The sequence below is a fragment of the Suricata suricatta genome, chromosome 9, assembly GCF_006229205.1.
Source record: "Suricata suricatta isolate VVHF042 chromosome 9, meerkat_22Aug2017_6uvM2_HiC, whole genome shotgun sequence".
Taxonomy (NCBI): domain Eukaryota; kingdom Metazoa; phylum Chordata; class Mammalia; order Carnivora; family Herpestidae; genus Suricata; species Suricata suricatta.
The window spans coordinates 110,050,677-110,059,946 of NC_043708.1; the positions used below are offsets into that span (position 1 = coordinate 110,050,677).

The 9,270-nt window shown below is 55.9% G+C and overlaps 1 long non-coding RNA gene across 1 annotated transcript; it reads left to right on the top strand.

Annotated features, from left to right (window-relative positions):
* Positions 1 to 6,241: 6,241 nt before the first annotated feature.
* LOC115302844 lies at positions 6,242 to 8,903 on the top strand. The gene is made up of 3 exons (XR_003913667.1): positions 6,242 to 6,551; positions 8,392 to 8,527; positions 8,732 to 8,903. It is a non-coding gene; the product is annotated as an uncharacterized LOC115302844 (long non-coding RNA).
* The last annotated feature ends 367 nt before the right edge of the window (positions 8,904 to 9,270 follow it).

Genomic DNA, 9,270 nt, shown 5'->3' on the forward strand with positions numbered 1-9,270 from the left:
CTGTGTCTCCTTCTCTCTCTGTCCCTCCCCCTCTCATGCTCTGTCTCTCTCTCTCTCTCTCTCTCTCTGTATCAAAAATAAATAAAACATTAAAAAAATAGAATTTGCTTTATTGACAGCCTTTTTGCTTCTAGTGCTGTTAGGTCAAATTTCTGCAGCATGGAGTAGAAGAGAACCCAGGACCTGTCCTCACCAAGTCCTGGGGGAGATTAGACTTACACAGCTTGGTTTATTACTGATACAGACAGGATAGAATCTGGGTCCACAGAGAGCCATAGCCAGGAGATATTCTGAATCTCAGAGGAGGTGATGGCCTAAAGGAATTAGAGGCAGTTTCTTGGAGGCAAAGGGAACCCTGGAGCTGGAAAGGCCGAATGAGAGCAGCCAGCCTTGAGAAGGAGAGATGTAGAGGGGAGAGACGTCCTCTGAAGGCAGAGGCTGAGTCAACACAGCACTAAGGGGACTTTGGCCTCTGCAGGGAAGTGAGCAGGAGGAATGCCCTCTCCTCAGAGTAGAGATATCGTGGTCAGGCCAAGCCCTGGTAGGAGACGGAGGAGTGTGAGCTCACCATCTCTCTGCCTCAGAGCATCAGGCAGAACTTTGCCCTTGGGCCTGGCCAGTGGGATCTGGGGCCAGAGAGCCTATGGGCCAGTTCAGAGGGTGGTTACTGGAAGCCTCCATATATCCCGCCCTGTACCTAGTGCCTCTCTGTGGGCTCTAAGAAAGCTGACCAATCTGGTCCCACTTCCTGGCCTACGCTGCTGGCTGTCAGTGCCTCTGGGGAGAGGCAGCCAGGGACTTGAGGAAGCAGCCGTGAACCGGGCCCCCCTGACTTTTACCTCGGTCCTGGCTCTGCCACCAGGACCTTTTCACTCCTCTCTTCCATCCACGGAACCCCAAGCCCTGGGGCTCTCCAAGAAGCCAGGCACTCTGGCATTCAGGGCCAACTTGTTGATTCTTTCGTTTCTGCCTCCAGGAGAGATCTGCTCCAACTCCACCTAGGCCAGCTCAGAGGGCCCCTTTTCCCATGGCTTACTGCCCTGAAAGTCCCCCCCCCCCACGCTGCCCTCCCTCCTCCACACTCCGCCCCTCCAGCCCTTGGTTGACAGAAGTCAGAGAGACATAAACAACCCACGGTTGCCAATTAATTTTTAATTGCAACTTGAAATTCTTCATTGCAGCTGAAACGCTATTGCGGGTGGAAGGGTGATGGTGAGGTTGGAGGTGGGGGTGACCCAGTTCGAGATCCTTGCCCCTGCTGGACCAGGCCCCGAGCCAGCACAGGAGGGGGCCACACAGCCTGAGCCTGGCTGGGCGCTCTAGCCAGTCACCCCAGAACACTACAGCAAGGCACTTACACCCTGGGCCCCAGCCTGCCCTCCTGTGTCCCCCCCCACCCCAGGCAGCAGAAGGCCTGCACTTGTGCCTGTCTTCTGGGGAGGACTACTTGCGAAGTCCCAATTGTCAGTGTCTCATTATGGCCGCAGAGGGGCTGGACAGCATAGTGTGGCAGGCCAGTTAGAGCCCTCTTCTGGAGCGGGGCCCAGAAAGGGAGGAAACATTCTGTCGCAGGAGGCCTCTGGGGGCTCGGCGGAGGTGGTACAGGTAACAGAGGAGCCCTTGAGGTTGGAGCCCAGGCCATGCTCAGTGGGGAGGGGGCCGGCAGGGCAAGCTGGGAGTGGGATGGCCACTGTCCGGGTTTGTCTGAGACCCAGGGTTTCCTGGTACGTGGGACTTTTGGTGCTAAAACCAGGACAGTCTCTGGCAACCTGAGCTGAGTTGGTCACCCTGGTTAGAAGCAATTAACCCTTGACACAGCTCTTTGGAGAGCAAGTAGCTCCCTTCAGGCTTCTCCTGGGTGTTGGACTCCCTAACTACAGGGGGGCGGGAGGGACTGTCTTTTCTCCTCTTACCTCTGGCCCCGTGACCTTTAGGGGTCAACACTGTGACCTGAGGGGTCTGTTGTATCCTTAGCTACACACTTGTGCATTCTGCTTGCCCGGCTATACCTCACCCACCTAGTGGGTGAGACAGACCTAAGGTAGCTGGATGTTAGATCTGGCCTAAGGCATGTGCCTGGCCTGAGCCTCAGTTTCCCCATCTGCCTTCTTCCTTGCACCGGAGTGGCCAGGAATGGACAGAGCCTCCTGCAGCCTGTCCCACAGGAGCCCTCGGATCCGCCCCCTGTTGTTGGGGCCCGCAGAGCCGGCAAGGAGGCCGCAGAGGTCCACCTGCCCCCTCTGGAGCTGCATTTGCAAAGTCTTCCTGGCAGGCAGCTGGCTCTCCACAGGAGCTATTACCTGCCACCTGGCAGCTGACAGAGAGTGGCAGGCCGGATTCCCTCCCTGGGCTTTCGGGCAAGCCTGCTAGAGGCTGCATGGGACTGCCCACAGGGGTGGGAGCCCGGAGGCGTGGGGGCAGGGACTGGCGACAGTCAGGCAGGGACTGGGGGGAGGTGGTGGGAGGATTTCCAAGAATATGGGCTTTTCTGGGAAGTCAGTGGAGGGTCCTTTGGGTAAGCTTTACCTAATAACTCTGGCTCCCATTCACTCACTTGCTCATTCATTCATTCGACAGAGGTTCCTGACCGGCCACCACCTACAGGCCCCATTCTGGTCACTGGTGCAGGGAGTGGAGTATCAGGAAGAAAACAGACCAAAGACGGAATACCTGTCCTCAGAGCATCTCCAAGTCAAAGTCCCCCCTGCAGTATAGTTCCCAGAACCCTCTGGCCAGTCCCCTTCCCTAGAAGCACCCCTAACTTCTCCTTCTCCAGTCCAGGTCTGCAGCAAGGCAGGTGTAACAGCCTGGGGGTCTGACCCAGCCAAAGGACCGAGGGACTTTGAAGCCTGAGGAGAAAGACAGGGCCTGCCTGTCCCTTGATGTCATTTTCTCAGATCTCCTTGGCATTGAATGAGTCCCGGTGTGGCCAAAGCGGTTCCACCCTCGGCAGTAGCCCCTCCCCCAGGGCTTACCAGGCACCCAACTATGCAGGGACCTCTCTGGGATGTCTCATGCTCCACATTCCAAACCATCAAAACTTACCTGTCCTGGTCCCTTCCCTTCAGGCTGTCCCTGGAGTCCTTGGGGCTCAAGAGACAGGAAACAATCAAATGTGCATTCATGATATGGTTCTCGACCGCACATTCTGTACCTTCATCCTCCAAAGCCCTGACCTTGAGGAACCTGGAGGCAAGTGGAGAGAGGGGCCTGGGTCCTCACCACAGGACCATTTGAGCATTAAACCTGAGTAACCCTGGACCCCTGTGATAAGCCGGCTGCGACCACTTGAGCACGTCACACAGATTACTCATTCACTGCTCATAGGAACTTGAGGAGTAGGTACTATCCTAAGGCATGTGCCATTTCACAGATGAGGACACTGAGGTGTGGGAAGGTTCCTTAGCTCACCCATGGCCATCTAACTGTGGGTGGGAAGCTTGCACATAAACTCGGGATCTCATTGCTGAGCCCATGCTTTTAAGGCCCACACTGTGCTCTTCTGAGAGGGACACAGGAAAGAGCAGGGCAAGGTTCTGTGCACAGCTTCTGCTCCTATGGAGGACTGAGTGAAGGAATACAGTGTGTGTCTCCCACCAGCCCTTGGAGGACACTGTGGTTTGCTCAGGAATGAAGAGCAAGGGCATCATCAGGAAAGGGAACATTTTGAGTGAAGGCCGGAAGTGAGGGCCACAGTGGGGGCCTTCCCAAGAGGAAGAGAATTCCTATGTCCGCAGGGGAAGCGTGCTGAGGACCTACAGAGGGGTGGCTGAAGCAAAGGGGAGATGCTGGCCATTAAGCTGCTAAATTAGCAGAAAGGTGACCTCTGCTTTGGCCTGACTTTGGCCCATGAAGCTGAAAATCCAGGAATAGTTGGGCTAGAAGGGCCTTCACAGGTCAGGTGGCCCAATTTGCCCTGTACAGGTGGGAGATGGGAGGTCCAGGGAGTTGGGGTGGAGGGGCTTTCCCACCTCCCGGCTGCCCTCTGCTGGTGCGTGGCTCTCCCAGGGGAACAGCGGGCAGGAAACCTTGTCTTGTCTCCAAGCATGTGGGAGCACCAGCTCTGGGCTCTACTTCTCCAAGAATTCTCTCAAGGTTGCCTGCGCCTGCTGACCTCTCTCTTCCTCGAGTGGCTCTTGGCCTGTCTGTTCTGATGAAACTAATGGGATTATGTGAAAGCGGGGTTTCTCCCTCCACCCTTCCACAGGCCTGCTCCCCTGCCACGCTCTGAGCTCCCCGAGGGGATGAGCCTGACCCCAGAGCAATCAGGCTGGAGAAGAAAAGGCCACCAAGCCCTGGTCTACAGGGGAAGCCACAGCGGGGCCCCACTACCCCTCTCCTGCCTGCCCTTGTCACCTGTATGGACAGAGAGGTGGCGTCTGCCCCTAGAGTCAGACGGCCAGGCTTTTAGGCATGAGATTAGGTGCCTCTTAAACTCCATGACTTCATTCCCCACCCCCAAGCCCGGCCCCCTCCCAAGCCCTTGGTGGATCATCCAGGATTAGACAAGCACGTGTGGTTATTAGGCCAGAGCCTTTGACACGCTCCTACCAGGGCTCATCCAGCTTCTGCATGCCTCCCGTGACAGGCTGCTCACTCACTGTAGCATCGCTTTGTATCCTGCCTGGGTTGGTCAGAATTTGTGCCTCTTTATTTTTTCCAGTCATCAGCACTCGGTGTCGGGGCCTCTGGCACCAGCTGGGTGAGCCGAACAATGGCTGGGCAACCCACTGGAAGCCACCTGGGCAGGGGACCAGCCTTTGTTCCCCACTCTGGCTGCCGATTCTTTTGTCTGGGGTGGCTCGCCTGCCTGCCTGCCCTCCCTCCGTGCGTGCAGATTCTCTCCTCTTCTCCCTCTCCTCCCCCCACTTCCTTGTATCTAAGGATTGCATGAGTCACTTCACTTTGAGCTGCCAGATGTCGGATGCAGTTGGGCTCAGAGTGGAAGCCAATTTTTTTCCCTTTACTCAAAGAGAGCTCAGGGCTGATGAAAGCCCCCAACAGTGTCATCCTGGATTTTTCAGGAGGGTGGAGTTGGCTGCACCAGCTCATGTCGCTTCTCCGAGGTTCCTGCCAACACCCTTCCATTCCTAGCTTGGGAAGGCCACTCGTCTTCCTGTTGACACCAGGCAGGTGGCCAGGCCGGCCCCATGCAGCCCAGGGCGTGTTCAAAGTCAGCCCCCATCTTCCAGCCCCTCAGCATTGCTGGTCTGAGAGGAGCCCGGGGCCCATCCCTGGTCTGCCCAGGGAGTTTTCAAGGACAGCTGCATGCTGGTGCTGGGGGGAGGGGGGGAGACGGGAAAGGATAAAGAAGGCCTGCGCCTTCAAGGAATCAGCACAGTCTGTTTTGGGAGACAAGATTCATACAAACAATGGATCACGTGTTCAGCCTGGATCCTGCTTCTACTTCCACACACGCCCTCACTTGGCCCTTACGATGCTCCCACGGGGCGCCATGATCCTCACTTTACGGCCAGGAAGGCAAGGCTCTCAGAGGTCCCATGGTGGTGGTGGTGGTGGAGCTGAGGCCTACCCCAAGTCCATTGGGCCCCAAGCCTTGCTTTCTGTGGCCAAGTTAGAGAGGAGACTGGGATGGCTTCTAGGAGGAGGGGCCCTGTGCTCCTGATGCGGGGCTCTGCTCCTTGGCCCTGAGAATGTATATGTCCTGAGCAATTCTCTAAGTGCTTGGCAGGCCAGAGATACTGTATGTTGGGGGGTATGGAAGTGGGAGTTGGGGAGTTTTCCCTTGAAAGCAAAACTTGAGGGACCAGGACTTGGATAATGGTGGTAGATTTGGGATGAGTATGGAAGCAGGAGGGAGGGTGTGGGGAGGGAGAGAGAGAGGTACAAAGGAGCATTAGCAGAGAAGCCAAGAGCGTGGGCAGGCTCTGTCTTCCTGGGTCCTCTGGAACCCTTTGCCTATAAGACTGAAGGCTGGAACAGCCATCTATCCACTGGCTCCTGTCCCCTCTCCGTTGGGGGTTGTCCTGGGAGGGTGTTTGCCCCTCTCTGTCCTCTTGGCTCGCACTTGCTCACAAGCCCTAAGGGCACCAGTGTCATCAGAAAAAAAGTGGGAAAGGGGTGCCCAGGCGGCTCAGTGGGTTAAGCGTCCAACTGTTGATCTCGGCTCAGGTCATGATCTCCTGGTTCTGGAGTCCTAGCCCCATGTTGGGCTTCTCGCTGACATCACAGAGTCTACTCGGAATCCTGTCTCTCCGTCTCTCTGCCCCACCCCTGCTCTCTCAAAAAATAAGTAAATAAACTTAAAGGAAAAAGGAAAAAGGTGGGAAGATTGACAGAAGGTGCTTGACGTTAGACGCCAAGTTTGCATAGAACTGCTCACCCCCGAGTGCGTCTAAGCCAGAACCGACTTCTGCCAGAGGAGATTACACGCATTTGGTTCTGAGCAACCAAATTCTGGGCACCACTGCCTCCACGGAAGGCCCTGCCTCAGCAGCCCAGAGACCAGGCTCTACTGAGCCATTGCAGGCTGATGCCTAGCCAGTGCCCTGGAGTACACAGGGAGAGAAGAAAAGACAGAAGAGGGGAAGGTAAGACATCTACACACTCCTAATTCATTTCGCTATGGTCAGCATGAGTTGTCTACATGTCCTCCTGTCCTGCCGGCTGGCTGGCTCCTCAAGGGCAAGGATCAGGACCAATCTGCCTCTGCTTGGCTTCCACACAGGGCTGCCCAGGGGCGCCGCACTTAAATATTAGTAAGCGGTGACGTCCTAGCCGATGCTCATGGCTGCCCAAGGTTGACTGTGGGTCCCTGGGCTCCTCTCAGGTGGCACTGGGTCAGCAGGGGGGCAAGAAATGAGGGGCCAGCTTCCCCTGCCTACCTGACTAGGGTCTCTGGCTCATGAAACCCCTGGTTCTCTCTTCCTCCCCTTCCCCGCCCTCCCTCTTCCAATTGATAACTTATCTTGGGACTGAAGTGGTTTCACCTGCCAAGTGTTTGGGGGAAAATAGCTCGTGTAAGAAAGACATATTCCCTCCATAAAGTTGTACTGTGTTTTTGATGGTCTCCCGTGAAGGAGGCGATGCATCTTCCAGTTTATGTTTACGACTCTGTGGCTGAAAAAAAATCAATTCTCTCACTCTACATGTTTTCAGCCAAACCTGCCCCGGCAGCCTTTTGGCTGGGCCAACAGGTGGATGCCCAGGACTCAGGGCTGGGGGTTCCTCTGCTGTGTGAAGGCAACCAGGAGGAGCCACCGCCTGGGGCTGGCTGTGGGCCCGGCACACAGGGCGTGACCTCTCATCTCTGCTCGCCTCCCAAGCCAAGTCAGTTCTGGAAGGCAGGGGATTGGCTGAAAGAAGGTGGTGGTCCCTCCACGTAGAGGAAAGGCTGGCCAGCAGGGAAACAGAGGCAGCCTCAGCCTGCACCGGCACCCTCCACCCGGCCCAGTGCAGTTTCTGCTGGGGGTAGCAGGGACCTCTCCCCCGCCAGCCTCACACACTGCCACCTCCTACGTGAAGACTTCCTGATCTCACAGAATAAACAGAACCCTTTAATCTGTGAGTTTCCTTGCTGGGACCTCTGTCCAGATGGCTTTCTGTCTGCTGGGGGGTCATCTGTAGTCATGATGACCCCGTGGTTTAGAACAGAGCTCCCCCATCAGGAGATTCCGGGTTGGATCCTAGCTCCTCCCTTCCTCACAGTCTGACCTTGGGCACGTTACTTAACCTGTCAGGGTCTCAGTTTCTTCAGCTGTCAAATGAGGAATATTTTATGGATCAAATGAGACCACCTGCTGTAAAACCCACACGTCCCCCCCCCCCCCGCCCCCGCACCTCTCCGGTTTTATTTTCCTCCATAGCACTCACCACCTTATATCAGCCTATCATGAAGGTTGCCCATGAGTGTGGCAACCCTTTGGGGACAGGGACCATGCCTGGCCATTCCAGGGTCCCCAGTGTGCTCGTTCATAATGGGCAGCCAGAATCCTACGGCAAGAGGCCAGAGAATTGATGCCTTTGGGCTCTGATGAGCATAGTTTTAATTTAAACTGTCCTGGCAGGTCCTATGCTGTGGGCTGCCCAATCCCTCCCCTCAGGAGATCAGTTCAGGGGGACCAGGCCCAGGGCACCCCCACACTCACACCGGTTCACTCCGCGGGTCTTGTGGGTTCCAGTGAGCTGTCCAGCTCCAGTTCGCCGAACAGTGCTCTGATCAGGGAGGCTACTAGCTTCTGTGTCTGGCAGACATCACCTGATTTCTGGAAAGTGACGGTGAAGCCTCACTTTGACATCTGTAGAATGGGCATGGGTGGAGATTGTGACTAGGAAGAGAGGTCTCTGGCCAGACACACCTCCCGGCAGCCCCTGGCTCTCCCTTTCCTTAAACCCTTTCTCACCTTGTGTTTTGCCTGATTCTCATGATAGATATGTGAGAAAGCCGCCAGGAGTTATTATGCTCATTTTAAAGATGAAGAAACTGAGGCCAAGAGGTGAAAACCACACCAGGAGATCCCCCAGCAGCCTGTGGCTAGACAGACCAGGACTCCAGCCTGACTGGGCAGTGAGGCACCAGCTCCCTCGAGGGACATAGCAGGACCCTGGGGTGGGGGTGGGGACCGCACCTGCTGCCAGCTTCCTCCTGGCCCCCTCAGGGCGCGCTGTCTCTTCTCCTCTGCTTTTTAATTGCTTGGAAACAGAGCTGACAGCAGTGGGAACAGCTCAGCCGCTGCTGGTCTCATGACTGGATGCTTTTGTTTGTTCACAGAATCATATTTTTACACTCCAGCTTCTGCTAATTTATGCCACAGCCTGAGCTCTCCCTTGCTGAAGATCAAGTTTCAGGGAGCGGGGAGACAATTCCCGGGTTTCTTTAGTCATCTCGGAGCCTATCAGAAGCCAAGCAGGGGACAAATTAACAACAACAGAAAGTAATCATAGCCGGGCTCAGTGTTTCTTTTCCGGCGGTTCCCGCCTCCATGGGCCCACCATGTTCCCTTAGCGCGGCCACTGAGGGAAGCTTTGCTGGGAAAATTAAACGGCTCCTTATTTAAGATGGAGCAATTAGCCTGTGCCGGTTGCCACTCAGCACCTATGGGGGCTTATCTTCCCGGCTCAGCTCCACGGGGAGAGGAGGTGGGGAAGCCTGAGAGCTTCTCTCCCAACACACATGCATGCGCACACACACACACACACACACACGGAAACCACAGCCTGCTTCATCACTCTGTGTGAAATGAAGTTTTAATGCGGAGCTGCAACACCCAGTAGGAGACTGGGCCTCCTTGGGAGCAATCAGGGAGGGCT